General features: G+C 42.1%; 1 protein-coding gene and 1 long non-coding RNA gene across 5 annotated transcripts in view; one reads left to right on the forward strand and one right to left on the reverse strand.

The window, feature by feature from the left end:
• Positions 1-14,754, forward strand: part of LOC149870085 (uncharacterized) — a 23,446-nt gene extending 8,692 nt beyond the window's left edge. The window contains exons 2-3 of one of the 2 annotated variants that reach the window (XR_016440680.1): positions 1,265-1,384; positions 12,063-14,754. This is a non-coding gene — a long non-coding RNA (uncharacterized LOC149870085). Of the gene's footprint in view, positions 1-1,264; positions 1,731-12,062 lie in introns of those variants that run through there. The other variant, XR_016440679.1, reaches the window with a different exon arrangement.
• Positions 1-21,780, reverse strand: part of STK32B (serine/threonine kinase 32B) — a 334,464-nt gene that overhangs the window by 197,745 nt on the left and 114,939 nt on the right. The window lies entirely within an intron of this gene.

Below are 21,780 nucleotides of genomic sequence, written 5' to 3' on the forward strand. Positions count from 1 at the left end.
GGTCAGACCAATTTAATCCAATATCCTATCTCTGGCAATGGCAGAAGTGGATTCTATAGAGGCAGAGCATTGAACCAGATATCTCAAGTGATCTGTGCCTTATTCAATACCCTCCCTGGCATCTACTCTTATAGGTTTAGCAATGGCAGAGGAAACATCTTCAACCATTCTGTTGAATAGCTTTTAATAGATCTACTATTCATGAAATAGATCTTTCATCTATAATTAATCCATGAGTCTGGAGGCACCAATTCCTTTACTGCTAATCAGGTGGACTCTGGAGAAAGTATTCCAGGGGTAAGGCAGCCCAGCACTCAATCAGTGGGTTACTAGGGAGACAGAGGAAGCTAGAAGGGCTGTCAGGAACCACAGAGGTGGGGCTTTCATTAAAAGCCTTGATGTAATGTACTGTTCCTGAGAGCACTGCAATCCTCCTCCACTTGAAAATGCTGACTGAAATTTTTCTACAGAACAAGAATTTGAAAGCGTTCAAATAGCAGGCCTTTGCTGTTAACAGAAAATTGTTGTAAAGTACAATTTGGAAGGGCTGGATGAAAACTATCTCAGTTTGATCCAATAATTATAGTAGATATGATACTTGGCTCCCATACTAGGTTTTGTAGTAATTTTTAGGAGGACAGCAGGCTTACTTGAAGCCTAAAAAATTCTGGAAATGACAGGACCTAAACAGGAAACAGCAATATGCTATAATATTATGTGTTAAGTCAGGGCTTCTAAAGTAGACTAAGTGTGATTTGGAGTCTCCAGTAAGTGCAAATTGAAACATACTTTCAGCATAAACATTTGTTTTGCACCTAACACCATCCATTAGAGGAAAGCAAAACGAGATAGTAACCACTTCCTTTTGCAATGTGCAGGTGCAGTTTAAAGAGGGGTTATGGAAATATCGTACCTGAGCTGAACAGTAATATTCTCAGAACTCACTAGCAATTCTGAGAAAGGAGCAGGGTTTTTTTGGTTAATGCAAGCACAGAAGTGGGAATGAGGAAGCCCTCAGTCTTAATGTTGGGTTCCTCACCTTCTGTAGTCTTCAGCAATTCATTTAGGACAATTCTGTCAAGATTAGACATGTAAATAATTATTTAGGCACCTTGATAGTGGAAAAATATACTTGTTCCATTATTTAAGTCCTCAAACATAGATTTAAATACCTAACATTAGGCAAGTTTCCAAAAGATAGTGTCTTACTGAGATGCTGTCAAAATTAGATCATGTTTGTAAAACATTTCTAATTTCTGTAAAGGCTAGGTGCTGAGTATTGAAGACATACCACAAGAAAACAGATGCCAGCATCAAGAGTTGAGCGGAGCTGCCTGCCAATTGACACCAATGGCACTGCAACCAAGCAGCAGACCATTTAGAGGTAAAGCATCTTGCCCTCAAAGCAGAGAAGTAAGAGTGAAGGAAGGAAAAGTAGAGGAAGCCCAACCTACAGCCTACTCTACCCTGAAGAAAGACTTGCAACTTCTGTGGACAGATCTGTGGCTCAAGGATTGAACTCTTCAGTCACATTAAGACCCATCAATGATCCATAGCATAGATCATTCTTAAATCAAGGAGTTCCCAATGATGACAAGAAAAGCCAAGCCAATTTTTGTCATAAACGTGAGACTCCCATGAAAAAGAATTTGCATGTTCTGCCATGATCACATGTCAGGGATGATAGTCCCATTAACTGGGATCTAAATAAAAAAACCTAAAGGAACAGACTTCTGGGCAAGCAAAGGATTGATTTTCTCCTCTTACCCTTTCTTATGAGCTTGCATCCCATTTCAGTACCAGAATTGCTTCTTTGCTGAGTAGTAGCATATGTCTGGGGCCTTGCTGGTCAGCTTCCCAGTGGAGAAATCAACATAGCTCCTGTAGCTCAAACAGCTCCATCTACACAAAACGTAATGTCACCACAAGCATTGCTTTCAAGACTAAAAACTAAAAAGGGAACTTGTAAGACAATGTGTATGCCAACACAGTGAAATGAATGTTTGTTGGCAGTACCTGCTAGCATGGGTAACAACAGCAGTGAAGACACAGTGGCATGTAGTTTAGCATATGCTGCAAACAGAATAAATACTCAGGGTCCTTGGAATGCATATATTATGATTACTAGTAATTATTCAAGTCAGTGCCACCATGCCTATTGTTATCTGTCCTAGCTTGATAACAATGAGTTTAGTGCAAATTACACCCACAATTGCATTTTGCTCTGCAGACTAATGCTGTGGCCCCAGCAAATATTACATTTAAGATGTAATTAACCAGTTAATCACATCTTAAGCAGTAACCTGGCCACACCTTCCTGCAAGTAATAGCATAGTAAAACAGGCAATAACTTTGTGGCTGTTTCCTATGGCTCCTTAAACTGAATATAGAGCCAGGCCAATCAGCTAAATGGGTCTCTCACTCTTGGAAATGCATTGGAGGCCTTGGCTTCAGAGTGTTCCTACAACTGAAGTGCCAGTCATCTGATTGGCACTCTCACCCTCAGAGGCACATCAGAGCCCCTGATCAGCTGATCGGCACCCCTGAAGATGGGAGCACCAATCAGCTGACAGACACTTCCAGCCTTTAGGGCACATTGTAGCCAAGGACTCTGATGCACCTGGGAGGCTGGGAATGCTGATCATCTGACTGGCACTCCAAGCAGTGTGGACTGGACATCCACTTTGGTACTTCCCTGCACTGGCAATAGTCAGAATTGGGATCTGATTCAAGATCCCACAATCATGCCTCCCATCATACACCTGTAGCATTGAGGCGACACCATTATTGGGATCATGAATCAGAACCCATTGTACTGTTAACTGAAGTTCTGCCCATGGCCTATGTATTGGCTGTGTTACATGATAATTTTATCTGGCTCCTGCAGCTGTTAAACCCTGGACTATCCATACATTACCATGTGAAATTAGTTTTGAGCAACCATTAGACAGTGTAAAGTTATGCAGGTCCAGGACAGATTTATCTGTAATCTGTGTTACCCAGCTTGTGTTACATGAATGTGCAGCCACTTTAGGCACCCCCACTGCCAGTGGCCTGAATTGGGCCCACTGTACCTCCTCTGAACCCTTCCTCCCCTGAAAATCAAGTTGCTATCCCCCACTGCCCTTACCAGCCTGGAACAGGCTCCCTGTCACTCTGACCCCATCTCCCACCAGCCCAGATCAGGCCTGCTGTCACCCATTCCCCCCAGATTCCCACTCACCCCTCCCACACTCCACAGCTCCCAGATTACATGTGGCTGCCAGTAGTGCCTTGGAGGAGCAGGCAGGGAAGGGGGACATGCATGCCTGGCCACCATTGCTACTCTTTGGTATCAGCCCAAAGATCAGCTGCAGCTTGTGTTCCCTTTCCATGCCTGCTCCCCCGGGATGGTGCCAGCAGCCACAAGTAAGCCACAAACTTCAGAGAATGTGGGTGAGCTTCAAGGGCCAGGAGAGGCAGGGAAGAGCACTGGGAAACTCTTATGGGGCAGATGAGGGGAACCCCAGGGGCAGGGGGAGAACAGAGGGCTCAGGGGGGACCCTGGAATGGGAGGTAAGGAGGGGAAGGATTCTTACCTTTCAGTCCTCAAGGCCCCTGATCACCTGAACATGCAACTGCTTCAAAACTGAGCTAACACTAACACAATTCAACGTTTTAGAAGCTTAAAGTGTAATATGTATCAATGCCCTAGCAACTCTACTTTGTAATGCCTCTTGCAATATTAATCAACATCTGAGTAAAAGAGGCTTTTTAACTGTGGTTAGGTGTAAAGTCACTGTGAATGCAAGAATGATGAAAAAGGTGGTTATTCAATCTTTTTGTACTTTTTCATATTAAGAAGCAGATATCTCAATGCTGTGTCAATTTTTCACCTGTGGAAGAAAGACGTAATCAGCCCAAACTCTGGCTCTAAATTCTCAAGATGGCATCAATACAGACAGAGTCCTGTAGAGTTCCTCATTCATTGCAGAGAGCTAGAGCCAAATCCAAATAGGATGTTGGCAGCTGAAGTGGAACCTAAGTAGAATTAAGGTGCTGAAATCTTACGTATCAACTCTGAATCACACCATTCAACTGCCACCTAATCCAAGAGGTATATAACCTCTCAGTTACTTCATGGCTTTGGGGTATTTTTTTTTTTACAGTAAAATCTCCCAGGTGCTTAAAGTTCTGCCTCTGTGCATGCCCACAGCACCAGGTCCTGACAAAGCTTGCCTGTTGGCACTAGATTTATGACTCAGATTCCTTGTTCCAGGCAGACCCAAACCCTCAGACCTATCATGACTTCTTCCATTTGATAATAGGGAAATGTTATTGATACACAGTGAGAACACATAAAAGTAATGCAGGCAAGGCACACAAAATTACCCTCACCCTGATTCTATTTCTACCAGTCTTAGGGCTGTCGCAGAGGGAAGGTACATCTGGCCAGTATGTGAGCTTCAACCTGTGGTTCTTTCTTCAATGTCAGCAGTCTGGAGGTTGAGGGCTGAGGCCCATCCCTCCCCTCAGTCATGTGGGTGAGATGGGCTGGTGGTGTGCCCTCTTTCCATTTGTGGCCTCAGGTTCCCCCCTAAGGGACTTTTTGCTGCTCTGAAATCCCTCCTCTGATGACTCTTCATTTCTGGATACCATTGATTGGTTTCCTGTGGTCATCATACTGTCCACATTCTGTTCTGTCAGCATACTCCTTTGTTTCCATAAACCCATCACATGCATACATCTTAACTTGGGCATTTAGCAGTGTCTTAATTTGGTCTATCCACCAAAACCAGAAATCCCAGGGACTTTGCAGCTGGGCATTGTGCCCTAATTCCATTGTGGCAAGACTATCTTTTGTTAAGGGACACTATTTGAATTTCCCAGGATGTTTGTCCATTGGCCTCAGACACAGTGTCAAGCTATGAACCTTTATCAGAAACTGGCTTTTAGAAACCAATTAACCCTTGCCGTTGCCCTGAACCATTGTTCTCATGCATATCTATCTACCTACAAGGCGGTTAATAAATATCATTTTGTAGCTAGTAGCCTAACACCTAGACCCAACCGAGATCTACAAATTAGATGTTTCTCTACTTATCCCATATCACATCAGAGTCTCAGTCCCGTAGGGAGATTCTGAAAACACTTCCCATAAATCTAATGACTTGAGAACCACATAAAAGGACTTGACAGCAACCACTTTCTTTTTAAAAAGTCCAACAGTTAAGAGTGCAACACCCAAACTGTGAGTAACCTTAATTCATTTCCCTTCCCTACTCAAGGAAATTCAAGCATCCTTCTTCTATTTCCCAGGAGACTGTCCTAACCACCAGGCATTTTCCAACTCTCCATTTGGAGACTTACCAATATACATGAAAAATTCATGATTCACTAGGTTGGAGAATGCTAGTAGGAAGCAGCATGAATCAGTAGATTAATGTTTTGAGCACTTGGCTTTTAGCCTCTGCCTAATGACTGTTTCATGTAAAACTAAACAAAAAGGTCTCAGTGCAGGGACTGGAGTCCAGAACTGCCCTTTCCTTATGATCCCCTAACAAATAGGCTACACTCAGTCTCCCTTCTTCCATGAAGGCTTTTTCCCTGGACTCAAAATATTTAGAATTCTTTTAGGCATAATGGAAATGATATAAAAGTTGGGATGAAGTATGCCAGCATCATAAAACAATCAATAAGCTATTTGTTAGGGTGCTCTCCTGGAAGGCAGGGAAATGTATGTGTGAATCTCTCAGCCAAGTTTCCCACTTCCTTGCTGAGTACTCTGATCCCTGAGATATCAGGTAAAAATACATATATTTTTATATAATATACAGTGAAACATGCATTATTATCAACTAAAGTAAAACAAAACAAAGTGAGCCCCTCTTCATTTTTAAAGCAGAGTGTTCTGAGCTGTGAATCTAAACCGGAGAAGCACATTTCCAATTAATGCCAAGTAAGATGGCTAGACCTCCAGAAAAGTGTGACTTTTAAGAATATATTCCAATCCTTGGCATTCCCCCATTGACTAGCTCTAGGTTAGTCCCATTCTGTGGAGTTGAAATGTGCTGGTGCTTATGCCAAACTCAAGGGAAGATATTCTATAACAGACACCTAATAAGTTAGATATTCCAGCACCTTTTTCTTTTTTTTTTTTGGATATTGGTCATATGAGCATAAGAACTGCCTTACTCAGTCAAACCAAAAGTCCATCTAGCACAGTATCCTGTCTCTGATAGTGAAAACAGCAGATGCTGCAGAGCAGTGGTCAAAAACCTTTTTAGGTTGTGGGTTGGAATGACCCGTCTCAGGTCGGGGTAAGCAGGTGCTAGGACCCAGCTGCCATCATTGCCACTTCTCCCCACCGTGCCCCAGGAGAAGGCAACACTGATGAATCCTATCAAAGACACCTTTATCTGTGGGCCAGCTCCAACAGCTCTGGATCCAGCTCATGAGCAAGAGGATCCTGAGCCTTACTTTAGAGGACACGTGAAGGAAGCAAGCCACATGTAAAGTGACTGAACACCTTCCCAGTTGCCAGCAGTTATAGGTTGTTGAGAGGTGTCCTAAGCCTGCAGTGATATAGAAATGATAGAAAATTAGGATTGGAAGGGACCTCAGAAGGTCATCAAGTCCAACCCCTAGTTCAAAGCATGACCATCCCGAACTAGATCATCCCAGCTAAAGCTTTGTCTAGCCAGGTCTTAAAAACCTCCAAGAATAGAGAATCCACAACCTGGGTAACCTGTTCCAGTGTTTTACTACCCTCTTAGTAAGAAAATTCTTTCTAATATCTAACCTAAACTTCCCTTGCTGCAACTTGAGACCATTGCTCATTCTATCATCTGCCACCACTGAGAACAATCTAGCTCCATCCTCTTTTGAACCCCCCTTCAGGTAGTTGAAGGCTGCTATTAAATCCCTTCTCAGTCTCCTCTTCTCCAGACTAAATAAGCTCAGTTCCCTCAGTCTTCCCTCATAAGTCATGTTCCCCAGCCCCCTCACCATTTTTGTTGCCCTCTGTTGGATCTTCTCCAACTTGTCCACATCCTTTCTGCAACAAAAGGGGGGCGGGCAAAACTGAACAGAGTACTGCAGATGTGGCCTCACCAGTGCTGAATAGAGGAGAATAATCACTTCCCTGACTATTTTGTTGTTTAATCCCTTTTTGAACCCCGTTATGCTATTAGCCTCCACAAGATACTATGGCAATGAGTTCCACAAGGTAATTCTGCATGACATACTTCCCTTTGTTTGTTTTAAAGCTGATACCTTAATTTATGGTACCTTTCTGATTCTCATATTACAAAACACACTTTTTCCATATCATTCATGATTTTATAGGTCTGGTTCATATCCTCTGTCACCTCTCTTCCAAGCTGAAGAGTCCTAGTTTTTTCAGTCTCTCATGTGGAAGTCATTTTATACTGTTGGTCACATTTGTTCACTTTTTCTGTAACTTTTCTAGTTCTACTATATTATTTTTGAGATGGCATAATAGGAACTACACACAATAGTCAAAATGTAGGTGCATTTTGTGATATCTTTCTATAACTCTTTACCACCAACTTAGGATTTGAATATCCAGAAAAATGTTGTGCCATCTGCAAACTTGCCACCTCACTAGTTACTCCTTTTGCCATGTCATTTCATGACAAATATGTTTAACCACACAGGTCCCAGGACAGATCCCCACTCTTTACCTTCTTCCATTGTTAACAAAATAGTTAAATGCAACCAACTTTCCTATTGCCATTCTGAACATAACTATTTCCCTTCAAGTGACTTGGCTGTCCATACAATGACTTCATTTAGAGAACAGAACAAAACTACACAGAGAAGTGTATCTTTAACATTTCTTCTGCTCTGAACAGGGACCATCCTTTTAGATGGGAACTCAGTATTATTAAGTAGAACTGACTGTCATCCCTGTTACACACATGAAAGATAAACATAATTTCACATATATGTAACTGCAAACATGATGTTACATATGAGCTGGGATAAGGACAATACATAAGAACAATTACCCAAATAAGGGCAGTTTTACATGTACTCCAGAGGTGGAGGGTGGGGCGCTTTAATTAGAGCAGTTCAGCATCTTGTGTATCAGCATCCCTGTGCTTCAAAATAGTGGCAGGGACACTTAAACTGAAGCTTGTTGAACAAGGTTTAATTAAAGCATTCCTGCCACTATTTTGAAGTGCAAACTGAAGCTTGTTGAACAAGGTTTAATTAAAGCATTCCTGCCACTATTTTGAAGTGCAGGGACACTGATACATGAGACGTGGAAGCTGGCTGGAGTGCAGTAATTGCCATGCTTCAGAAGACTTGATTAATCAAACCTGCTCTGATGCGCTGTAATTACAGCACATCAGAGCAGCCTCTAAGTCACTGAAGCAATGATCTTTTGCACAAAAATAACTAACACAACTCTTTTCCAGAGACACCATGATGATAAATTACTGTAATTTATAGCTCCAAGGGTGCAATAACAATTCTGGATAAAAAGGATTAATCATACGAATGTATGGCATCTTTATATCTAGACTGTCAAAACTGAGAATGTGAACTAGGAAAAACAATTTCTACAAATTCAAGACATGTTTACTATAAATAAGAATATGCCATTTTTCTCTTCCATTTGCAGCTATCATAGTTTGCTAGCTTTCATGCAAGCACCACTGGTGTAACCACTGTCAAAAAAGATGACGCAATAGCAGCAGAAAAGAAACAGAAAAACATCAGCAATTATAGTTAGGAAAAAAATTGCACAGTCAATGTCCTGACAGCATTCAGACTTGATTTGCATGCTAGTGGCATAAATTCTGTATGAAATTAATATTTAAAAAGTCAGGAAGGAAGCCCTTTAAAGAACCATTGTTTCCCTGGGGAACACATTGGAAGCTCACTCAACTGTATTATGTTTTGGGAAAACAATATCCCTAAATCATGGAATTAGGAAGGTTAGTGAGTAGGGCCGTTCGAAATTTCACCTGGTGTTTTGTTTCAAAGTTGTTTTGATGTGTTTCAAGCTCAAAACAGTGAAATCATAATGAAACAAAGCCTTCAAAACAACTTCAAAACAAAACAAGGGCACTTGAAATGTTTTGAAAGTTTCTAAACATTTTGAGTATCAAAGCTATGCTTACTTGGCATCAGCATGAGTCCAAACCAGCAGCAGCAGCCTCCTGTCATCTGGCAAGCAGATTGGGGGTTCGCCCTCACCCCCAGGAGGGCTGCGGCGGCCTTGCTGGACTGCTTCTAGGGCTGCGGGCCCCCAGTCTGCCTGCTGGATGACAGGAGGCTATTGCTGCCACCTGGGACCAGGGCTGGGCGCAGCCCACACCCAGTAACAGGAAGATCAGTTCTGCCACTGGCTCCAGCCGGCAGCACCAGCCTCCTGTCATCTGGCAGGCAGATCAGGGGCCTGCACTGGAAGCCCCTGCAGCCCTCTTGGGGGTGCCGGCGAGCCCTTGATTTACCTGTCAGATGACATGAGGCTGGTGCTGCTGGCTGGGACTGGCTCTGGGAGCAGCCCAGGCTGGGAAGTTAGGTGCTGCCACTGGCCCCAGCCAGCAGCACCAGCCTCCTTTCATCCAGCAGGCAGATCATGGGCTCACCCGCACCCCCAAAAGGTCTGCAGGGGATGTGCCAGACTCCTCCTGGGGCGTGGGCCCCCAATCTGCCTGGCAGATGACAGGAGGCTGGTGCTGCTGGCTGGGGCCAGCAGCAGCACCAATATTCCTGGTGCTGGTTGTGGAATAGCCTGTGGGCGAAATGTCTAAACAGCACCGAAACAGTTTTGACTAAATGAAATGGAACAGTGCTTTCCGAATGAAACGAAAGTCAAAATGAAACACTGTTCCATTGAAACATCAAAACAGAAGTCAAAGCAGAACAGTGCTGTTTCACACAGCCCTATTAGCAAGTATTTGTTTGCTTGCTTAATTGTGCATCTTAGTTTAGCACAAAAGGCTTGTCCCCTCATCCAAGGAATTACTCAAAACAAATGAAATATACACATTGCATGTGAACTGTTTTAAGCCATGACTTATAGATTATGGGGAGGGGCTGAATACTTTGCAATATAGTCTGTATTTGTGCTATACAAACCATATAAAAATATATGCAAATAAAGGTAAGAGAGTGTAAATATCTCTCTGGCTCAATGCATCAGACATTCATGTGTTTTTCCAGAGGCAGGATTTAAGAAGCACAGCTGTTACATTGCTGTAAATTCTTGTGCTTGGAAGATGCTTCAAATGACCAGCAGCAGAACTTCCCGTCTGTCAATGCCCTGTCACTCACAGATGTGGCTACAGGCAGTTTCAGAGAGGTTTTTCTTGTAAAAAATGGCCTAGAATGGTTCCACACCTCAGCAACTAAGTCCGGAGTTACTGATGCTAAGTTTGCATTTACATTCATTCCTATATGTCTGAACTTTCTGACATCCACTCTCCAATGTTCACAAAGGATGCAGCTGTAAGCTAATTGTGTCTCTAGTCCACTTAAAAAGCCATATGTCACGTCTACCACATTTTTAGATGGAGGAAAAACCTTAGTATTTTATTTTTTTCTAGTCCTCCAGGATTTTTCAAAATTAATTGAACAATTTAGAATTGGTAAATTCATTTTTTTACATATCTGGTATACATATTAACCAGACCTGCTGACTTATGTTCTAGTCTTCCAAGTATTCTCTCACTTGTGCTAGAACATGGTGAGGGTAGCTAAGAAAATAAGGGAATGCTTATAAATATAGCTGGGGAAAAAGTACAAAGTTCATTTTTACTCTCATGTGTTTGGTCATCAGTTCACAAACCATGGTGTCAGCTCCTGGCTCTAAGTTATCCCCTTTCAATTGGATGGTGACCTCCTGCATTTTAACATGGCAAGTCAAATCCTGGATTATGGAGTCTCTGAAAATTCCCATTGTTAAGACCCTACAGTAACCCCCATATATCCTGCCCCCTTTCCCCATCACCAGTTATTAGTACAGGCAGAACCTGAAACCTTCTGCACCAAAAATTAGAGGAGGAGTAATTCCGTTAGCTGGCAGAAGATTCTATCCTCTGATCCAAAATTGTCATGTAAAGCCAAAATATCAACATTTTTCACCAATGTTTGGGGTCACCAAATATTATTTTAATTTCATGATAGCAGTTTGAAACATTCTATTTTAACTGTGAAAAAATAGAACATATTAGGGTAAATTTCAAAATGAGCACACAGGTAGGGGTGTGCCTGGGGACAAATCAGAGTGGCAGAAATATGTGCCACTGCTATTTTTTCTCTGGGAATGCATGTGCACACTTATGGTGATGCTACTATTCAAGCTATATCCACACATTCCAACATGGATTTTTCATTCCAACCCATATGCCATCCCTGTTCTTTCTTCAGATTTCTCCCTTACCCAACTTCTTCATTAGTCTGGTCTCTGCCAAAACCCCTGTCCCAAGTCTCTCCTTGCCCTATTTTTCTGCTCTAAGCACATTTATCCCCAGTCTATCCATCCATTGTACTCTCTGCTCTTCCTTGTCTTATTACTCATACTAATTGTATCTTCCTTCACAGTTTGCATTAGCAGAGGTAGAGAGCTTTCTGTATAAAGCCACTGCACACTTCATTCCTGCTCCCTTTCCCACATACTATGGCTCATATCAGTACTGTTAATATGATACAAACACACTGTGTCGTCAAAGACCAAAAACCATGAGACTCCTACAAAAGACTTAGCTAAGGAGGAAGTTTCTCATTAGCATCAGATAAGTGTTTTATCTAAATGACAGATATCCAGGTTATAGCCATATTGGTCTAGAGGAAAAGGCAATCAGGACTCATAGATTGTCAGGCTGGAAGGGACCTTGGAAGATCAATGGGTCCAGCCCCCTGCACTCATTGTAGAGATGATACCTTTTATTAGACCAACAAGATTTTTGCAAAAAAAAAAAAAAAAAAAAAAATTGCAAAAATTTCTTTTAGACCAATAGAACAGCTACAACCTGAATACCTAACACATGGAAGATATCAAATTTTAGCCAATTTTTAAAATGAAATCTTCATATTTACCCAAGCAGGAAGCAGCTGTGACCACCTGAAACCTGAGATCCTGTTCCTGCCTTTCTTTCAAGGTAATTTTGCATCATCACAGATCCTCACAGGAGGCAAGAGGCTCCATACCAGCTAGGAACTGACTGCCCAGAGGAGTTTTCCATGTATTGACTCTTCTGTGGAATCCTAGGAAATATGAACTTTCATTTCTATCCAGGTGAACTTTTACATTTTTTTTCTTCAATGCCAGATGAAGGGTGTTTGTGCCCAAAAGCTTGCAATCAAAGAATTTTTTTTGCAAAAATCTTGGTGGTCTAATAAAAGATATCATCTCTACCACAAGTGCTGATTGCCTTTATCTAAATGACATGAGTTAGAGAAAACATTATCACAGAAAAGCAATATTGGGCATTCAGATAGTTCAAGCCCTCTACTAACTAACCTTCATAACAGCTCTATGAATTAGACAGGCAAGATATTTTGTCTCCATTTTATAGATAAGGCATTTGAGCAGAGAAAAGGAGTTACTTGAAGGCAACATGCCAAGCCAATACTAGAGCCAAGATTTAAATCTTAGAACCCCCTAATCCTCACCAATGGGCTCATTTTGCCCAGGCACATTGGATATCAGTTTATCTTTGAATAATTTAGTCTTTCACGTGAAGTTGGTTCAATGCCTTAGTGTTTGCCACTTGCTTACAGTATATAATGGGCTGTCCCTGTTAATGCCATGTCTCTCACTAGTAACTCATTATTATATAGATTGCTAGTGACTCGTGGATGGAGTTCCTTTTCAAATCAAGTGGAATGACTCTGTGCTTTTGGTGGTTTAAAGGAAAACAAACAAACATACAACCCTAGGGTTTTTTTGGATGATGAAGGTTTGATCTCTACTGATGACTACAATGTCTGTAGGTTGCATATAGTCATGGTCTGTTACACTTACACTATGCCAAGTCCTCCTGGGAAGAACAAAGTCTAAAATGGATCAACATAATTAGAAATCACCCATGCCTATAACTAATGGGGAAAACAGATTGTTTAAAAAAAAAGATGAGGCTGTGATTTGTTAGATTTAATAACAAAAACAATACGCTATTGCTCTGGTTAAATTACCAGATGTTTTAATCACAAGTACCAATTATTATTAGTTACTGCTTATATTAATTTTATCATTGTAATTTTAACTTTATTTCAAGTCTATTTTAGCTACAGCGAATATGATATTAGTGGTCATTTTGTTTTACAGATCATAAGCAACGTTGTTTTTTTTAACATGAATACATGAAGTTGTGGCTATTTTTGTTTTAACCTACACATGATAAATATAAAAGCATAGACTCATAGAAAACTAGGGTTAGAAGGGACCTCAGGAGGTCATCTAGTGAGTCTAGCACCCTACTCAAAGCAGGACCAGCCCCATTTAGGTCATTCTAGCCAAGGCTTTGTCTAGCTGGGCCATAAAAACCTCTAAGGACAGAGATTCCATCACCTCTCTAGGTAACCTGTTCCAGTGCTTCACCACCAGTGAGAAAGTTTTTCCCCAATATCCAACCTAAGCTTCCCTTGCTCAACTTTAGATCATTCCTACAACCTGAAACCACTGTATAGACAAAGCACATAGTTGATATGGGATATTATACAGAAAATACATAATCTGTATGTTAGTCATCATAGATGAGTTTGGCAAGACATCTCAAACCAGTGTTAAAAAGCATTTCACATGAAACCATAAACTTGGGTCTTCTGTATCCACTATAGAGTTTGTAGGAAAGCTATCTTGAAAACATCTTTATACAGCTTAACAATACTAGACTGGTTTTTATGTTGCAGTGCCAATTAAGAATTATCATCAATTCAATGGAAGATCTTTAAGTGAAAGAAGAACACATACACTTTTAAAATTTCTGACAATAATGTAAAATATTGCTTCTATACGTAAAAATATTGGGGGGTTTTTGGTTCCTGGGACTTCAAGGGCTAACAGCAAGTATGCCATTGGAAAGGATGGAATATTTGTAACTCCCAATGGCTTGAAGCTATCACTGCAAATGTGTGATATTCACAAATGTGCCCATCCCTGTGTTTCCCTCCTCACTGCCTACAATAGCAGCTAACTGAAGCTACCTGGGGTAAAGATAAATCTCAGTGAAACAACTCAGTACATCCATTTTATTCAACTGTCTCCCCAGCAGCCCACATCTTCAAACCTGGGGATATGGATCATGAAAGTCATCAAACTGAATTAATAATCATGAGATTAAAAATAGATTTGCTGACATTTTAGTTGCTTTGTGAACCTTTTGGCTGCATTCAGGCCATATTTTCAGGATTTTCTCCACAATAGGATCTAAAAAATTACAGGGACTTTTATTTTTTAATGATGGCTGATACTTTTCCATAATCACTTATCTCCAGGAATAGGAATACCATTTCCCCCAGAGATCTCCTTAACCTGCTACAGCAGAAGCCTGTCTTCCTTACTGAGTGCTACAAAGCATTCCCTGCTGTTACTACCCTCCATCCCTAATGCCCTCGAAGTTCTGGTGCTCTCTTCTACAAACATTTCTTCTCTCTGAGGTTTCTGCTCTTTCAAACAGTAACCTGAATATTTTCTCCAGATTAAAAAAATCAGTTCTGGCCAAAAATTATGGGCAGTTCTAGTGCCTAGTAGTTACTGTAGTACAAATAATAGTAGTGTTAGAAACCTTTATTGACATTTATCAGGCTGGTTACTGGTCATGCCGATAAATCCTGAAACTTATGGAACTCTGCTTCCACCTGACAAGGGAAATGGATCCAAGAGGTACCATATACTCTGTCCCTGATGTGAGCTTGTAACCAGAGGCATAACTAGCCAGTGCTACACCCTGGACAATATTGCACCCCCTGAGCCACCATCCTGGCTCAGGCTCCAGCTCTGTTTGGCTCCAGCAGTGGGGAAGGCAAAGAAGTGCTTGTGTATGTGTGGGGAGGGGTGGCACAGGAGGGTAAGTTACCCTCTAGCTGTATTCTTGCACTCTCAACTCCTGGGCACTGCCTGAGGCTTATACTCTGCTCACTCACCCATTGCTCCTGCAGGTAATTCTTATTAAAGTGGAGGAATAACATATACATATCAATGTATCAATGAAAAGATATACTTTAGTGTTTTACATTGAATGTTAATGAAGCAAAGCTACAAATGTGTTGCTATTTTTCAACTTACTGCATACTTGCTAGAAGGAAAAAGGCTCCAGTGATATATACAACAGGAGGTAGAATGTGATTCCAGCTTTACCGTGGGTTCTGAATTATGGATGACATTGTGATCTTAGCACAAATGGAAAAGCAAAATAACGACTTTTAATTTGCAAAGGAATCACAGTAAGCAAGAAAAGTGATGTTAAGTTCCAGACTCAGCAATTTTATAGGAGATTGGAAAACAAACCCTACCAAGAAAGACTGCTTTAATTTATAAATTAGGAAAGAATACTGAAAGAAAAAAAAAGAACCCAAAACATGAAAATACAGAGAGGAAGAACAATGAAGGGAAACTATGTATTAATGAGTGATTTCTTTACTTATGTATTGAAAGCATTCAGATATTATACACAAACAGTACAGCTATTTCCTAATAATAGAAAAGTGCCCCAGAATATGGAATATATCAAAAAGTGAATTATTTCTGAAGGATCAACCTGTGAAATGAGATTGAGTGAAAAAATACAGGGGGAATGTGAAGTCACTGACACTGGCTCCTTTTCATCCTGCTTATATTGGCTAAGTACAGAGATTCACAAATTGAGAAATGGAATTCATTTAATCTTTGCAGGATTTTCTAAGTTGTGTAGACTGAACTGATAATGACTCCGCCACATGGCACAGGGGGTGGGGAAGCCCTGCGGGGGGCGGAATTTTCCTGACCCGCAGTTCAGTCAACAGGCTAGGAAAGCCCAGCCCTGTCCTTGTTCACCTGTGGCCTCTCTGAGAGACAGGAGGGGACAGGGAAGAATGGACCCCTGGCCCAGCCCTGACTCCCCAGCAAGGGTCGGCACAAGAAGCCCCCATGGGTGAGGGCTTTTCCCTGCAGCCCAGCAAGCCAGGCTAGGAAGTCACCATCTCCCTGTTTGTGGCCTCTTTGAGAGGTTGTGGGAGGAAGGGAATGTGCCACTGGACTGGAACCAGCGTCCCTCAACAGAGGTCTGCATGGGATCCTAAGAAGAAAGGGCTTTTCCCCTGCTTGCAGCCCCCCTGAGAGGTGTGGAGGTGAGGGGGGATGCACCCCTGCTGAGGGGAGGCCAGTGCTGGGCCAGGGGTGCATTCCCCACACCTCCCTCCTCTCAGAGTCTGCGGGCTGGGAAGGGGTCAGGGCTGGGACTTTCCTAGTCTGACTCCCTGGACTGGGAAGAAAAGCCTCCCCATGGAGGCCATCATGCAGATCCCTGCTGGGGGACTGGTGCCAAGCTGGGAGTGCATTCCCCCTTGCAGAGAGGCCACAGGCTAGCAAGGGGGTAGGGCTGGTGTGATCTCAGCCCAGCTCTCCTGGGCTGTGGGGAGACAAGAAGCCTCCACCATGGGGGCTTTCCCTCCCGCCACTGTGCAGACCCAGGCTAGGGGAAACTGGGGGTTTGTTCTCCTGCCCCTGTCCTGCTGGGCTGACACACCCAGGCAGGAAGCACGCTAGGGAGCAGATGCTTTACCACCTCAGCTCTGTGATAACTGAGGGAAGAGCTGGCCCTGCTCTGTTGGAGTAGATGGCACAGCCCAGGGCTGCAAAGCATCCTGGGATGCTGGGGGACTATGAGATAACTTGAACCAGGAGGGGATATGGTACAGAAGTTCCCTAAACTGGTTTAACCCAAATCAGGTAAGTCTGATATTATATCCATTCAGATTTATCTTAAACTGGATTGGGCCATTTTGAAACCTGTTTATATGCACTGAACTTCTTTTCTATTACAGATTTAAACCAGTTTCTGATTACTTAAACCAGTTTATGTGTAACTTCTGTCCCTAGCCATTATGTCCAAATGGTTGAGTTAACAAACAGAAGCTGAAGCTTGATAGTATTGTCTAGGGGTGTCCCATACTAGGAGGGTCCTCCCCTAGAAGTATGGGCAACTTTTGAGCTGAAACCCATATTTAAATTCATCTGGCTCCATCCAGTCACCCTGAACTCCCAAATTAACCTAAATAAGGCACCTTAGGCTACATCTATACCTTCCACGGGTGAGGCCTCTAAGACTTACCGTATTTTTTGGACCATAAGACGCACTTTTTTCCCCCCAAAAGTGGGGGGGAAACGAGGGTGCGTCTTATGGTCCGAAGGTGTGTGTCCCGGGGAGACGAGGCGGAGCTTGCCCGCGGAGGCGGCGGAGCCCGAGCGGGACACCCGCCACTTGTTTATGCCATGTCCCGGGGAGATGGGGCGGAGCTTGCCCACGGAGGCGGCGGAGCCCGAGTGGGACATCCGCAGCTTGTTTACACCGGAAGCCGGCGCCCGTGCCGGTGGCCGGGAGCCGGCAATAAAAATGGCCGGCCACCGGCACACATAGACTCTCCTGCCATAAAAACTGGGTGCGTCTTATGGTCAGGTGCGTCTTATGGTCCGAAAAATACGGTATTTTCAGCTAACCTGGACTATGCAAGCTACCACTTCCAATCTAAATTACTACTGCTCTGCACAGGTGAAGTGCCAAAGTCTCCACCCACTTCCTGACACCTGAGTAGCTGGTTCCTGTCATATGATCCTACACTTTCCCCATGTAAGTCCAGGAAGAGATAGAGGAAGTGTCTTGGCAACAGGGACTTTTCTGAACTCAGACTGTACCTCTAGTAACTCTGCCTGTTTCTTGATCTCCTGATGTTCTGACTTAGCTCACTTGTTGGCTCTGCTCTCCATTTGATCTTCTGGTTTTCTGAGTCACCTTTCTCATAGAATTTGCTCACCTCACAATCTGGTTTTCTGATCCAGCTTGTCCCTGAACTCTGTTTGCCCTCTCTGGCTCCGGGTGGCACTTCTATCTAGTAACCCTGATCCTCAGTTGGCCTCCACACCTAGCCACCTAAATCCCAGCACTGACATCATCTAAACACTTTTGTGATACTTGTGGTTAAGAAGCTATTGTATGCCAATATCCCTCTAACAGTGTAATGAACATCCTGTTTAAAGTAAATAGACAATGCTACCACTGACTGCTACCATCAGTGGAAATAAACACGTTTATGTTTTTAAAGTTATCTACCTCTTTTCTTTATTTTTACTTGTTTTAAATACGTTAGTCAAAATTTCCAAGAGAGTTGAATGGGGAGGGAATGTACTTAAACACCTGAAATATTTCAACTAGGGCTCATAAAAATTTCCCTTGTTTCCTTTACCATTTCTAGATAGCAGCATTGTTCAAATGCTCAACACATCTAACTTAAATGATACGTAAGTAAAGAAAGCTGGAGGCACTCAATGAATTGTTTAAAAAATGTAGGCATTTTGGCAAGGTCAGTAGATAGCAGCTGTTTGAAATTAATGATTATGAGTGGAAGTATTGACATTGTTTTTGAAAGAAAAATGAGCCCACAGCACACTGGCATCTCTGAGTGCCACTTCCACATGGGTGCCTTGTTCAGCTGTAGGCTTCAGTTGCACTTTATTCATACATACTACTCACACACAAGTAAGTTAGGTTAATGTTACAATTCCTGGAGTGCTTTTGTTCCATTATACCTACAGAAGATAAACAGTACCTACAGAGGATAAATAGGGCTGTTCAGGCCACTCACTATGGATGACTTACTATATTAGGTTTGATATTTTATTTTGCATAACATTGCAAAATATTTATTCAAAGGTGATGCTAAAATGGAACAAATACCCTAATCATCTAATAATAGTATTTAACCACCCAGAGAACTAAATGGGTAATGACAACATTTAGTTTATTCATAATCCTATTAATAGACCAGCTCTGCTAGTGAGAGCTTAATGTGATTTCATCTCTATCTTAGTAGTATAGTGTTATATCTTATGCTATTACCTGGATACTTCACCCATGCAGTTTAGCCAATGACTATAGTTAAACTATGCTATGCTGCTATGGCAACTGCCATCTTGGCTGATCTGGGGTTCTAAATCAAATACCTCCAGAGCTAAAAGCATAAAAATCTCTATAGCATGAGCTGGAAAAGTAGGCTCTGTAACAGGTTTACATACTCAGCAGATCAGACTCAGAAGAGCAATCATGCAGTAACAGCTGGGTTATACTGAAAAGTTAGGTGAATCCTCATTTCCATTCTAACCTTTTGTTCTGCAGACTTCACTTTTTGGAGCAAACATCTAAGATATTCTAGACATAGAAAGATTCTCATCAAGTATTTTAGTGAGTCTACTCACATGCCTAAAATCAGGCAAATATGGATAGAAATACCTGTTGGACTGGATAGAACCTAACTAGGTCAAATAAGCTAAGTTTCAGCTAGTTTATCTATATGGACTGTTATGGAGGGCTTGTAGCTGACCTTATTATTGACATAATGCAACCAAGCATAAAATAGAGGGATCACATTAAGTGCATGAATTGCAGCAATGATTTTTTTAACCCTCTCCCCCTACCCCCTGTTCGCTTTTCAATCACTCATGTAGAAAATTCCTAGGGCTAAATTTTCTAAATTACATGGACCAGTGAATAATAAAGCCAGAACACATACCGTGTGCCCAGACAGATGTTTATGGAGCAGTTCAGATGTTAGTTATAAGTCCATTCTAAATTGATGGTCATATTTCATGCATAGACAAAAGTAGGAAAATGTGGGTGATAAACAAGTAGTTATAACAAAGTGATTAGGTCTATATTGAGTCACATGTATTGTTATTGTCTGATCTTATTTAAGCCATTTTTACTGAGGTGCTAATCAAACAAATGTGTAAAAAATTTGTCACCATGCTACATGGACACCTGGGACATTTCAAATGTGGTAACCTGAAGAAGGATGGTGTAGCGGTTACATCATTTACTAAGACTCAGGAGATCTGGGTGAGTTCAAATCCTTCCTCTGCTACAGAATTCCTGTTTGGCACTAGGCAGTTGGTTCAATCTTTAACTGCTTCAGTTATCCATCCTCACAATGGGGATAAGTCTTTTTTCCCATCTTATATATTCATCCCACAAACTGTCACTTTTTCTGTGGATATACAAAAGCTAGCACAATAGAGTCACAATCTGGAGTGCATGCTGGAATTACTGGTGCAATTACAAATTGGGGTGAAAAAATTAGAGATGAAAACATGGGCTTTTAATCCACACACATAGTATTTCTTTTGGTCTAAACCAGGACAAAAATCAACATTTTCTAAGCTTCTAACAAACTCATCTCCCAGGGTTTTTGCAGCTGTCATGCTCTTGACATTATGGCAAGGAGCATGGAAGCATTAGCAGTGATGGCAGAGTTGAATTTCCCAGGGCTTCCATGCTCCTTGTTACTGAGACAGGTGGTTAGAGACATTCCATGCAGTGGTTAGAGCTGAGATGTGATTCTCAGCTTCATATCAGAGAGCCCAAGTTCCTAACATGGCCCCAAGTGCATGGAGCCAGGAAGACCTGAGGTCCTTGGCTCCAGAGCACTCTGCCCAGCAGACCTAGAAGTAAGCCTTCCTGAAAGTCAGCAGACCAGAGTCTCAGCAGGTTTTCCATGGAACTCTGCCTTTTATTTATCAGACGATTTTGAGGCAAGAAGTTTTGGATGCAGAATTTCAGGTCCTACAAATCACTATTTTCTGATTAAATCATTTTGACAAAAGTTTCCAGGCACATGTATCCCCATTACTACATCTGTGTGACAATCTCCTTGGGCTGCTTACTACACCCCACCCCCAATATCATATAGGGTCAGACTGCTGAGAACTGTATTCCTTATCAGCATATTGGCATGCATAGTTGAATGGGTAAAGATGCTTTTTTGCTCATTTTGACTGTGCTTACATAGGATCATAGGAAAGTAGGGCTGGAAGGAACTACAAAAGATCATTTGGTTCAGTCCCCTACTCAAGGAAGGATCATCCCTGACTAAATCATCCTAGCCAAGTGTCTGTGTAACCATCTCTTGAAAGCTTCCAAGCATGGAGATTCCACAACTTCTGGCCCCGTCTTCTAACACTTTAAAATGTATAAGGATTTTAATGCTGTCAGAAAATTAGATAAAAGTTGTACTCACTGTGACTGGTGTAGAGGTCTCAGGTAGAAGGACCCTTAACTCAGGAGTGCCAAGGTGTCTTGGGGAAAAATACTGGTAGGAACTTTCCTAAAGGGATGGTATTATATGTTACCATCCAGCCTTGTAAGAAGTACTGCTAATATACAAATACTTCAAGGGGTTCAGGTTCTGTTACCTACATGTTTCCAGAGAGCTGAAATCCTTAGAGTAGTAGCAGGTTAGATTGAAATCTGTACCCACTAGTTTGTAAAAACGTGGAATCCTTCAGGATGCTCAAGGTCTAAAAGATTAAGGTTGCTTCTACAATTAGAAGTGGACAGCAGAGCAAGAATTCCTCCTCCTTTCCTCACAACTCACAGCAACCTCACAGAAACATACTTGTTCCATAGATTCATAGATTGTAATGCCAGAAGGGACCTTGAAATATCATCAGGTCCAGCCCCCTGCACCAAGCAGGAAATGTAACAGGGGGTCAGGTGACCCCAGCAAAGTGATTGTCCAGTCTGCTCTTGAAGAGTTCCAGGGTAGGTGATTGCACCACCTCTAAAGGGAGCC

Source organism: Crocodylus siamensis, chromosome 2, assembly GCF_052110815.1.
Source record: "Crocodylus siamensis isolate JL-2025a chromosome 2, ASM5211081v1, whole genome shotgun sequence".
Classification (NCBI taxonomy): Eukaryota; Metazoa; Chordata; order Crocodylia; family Crocodylidae; genus Crocodylus; species Crocodylus siamensis.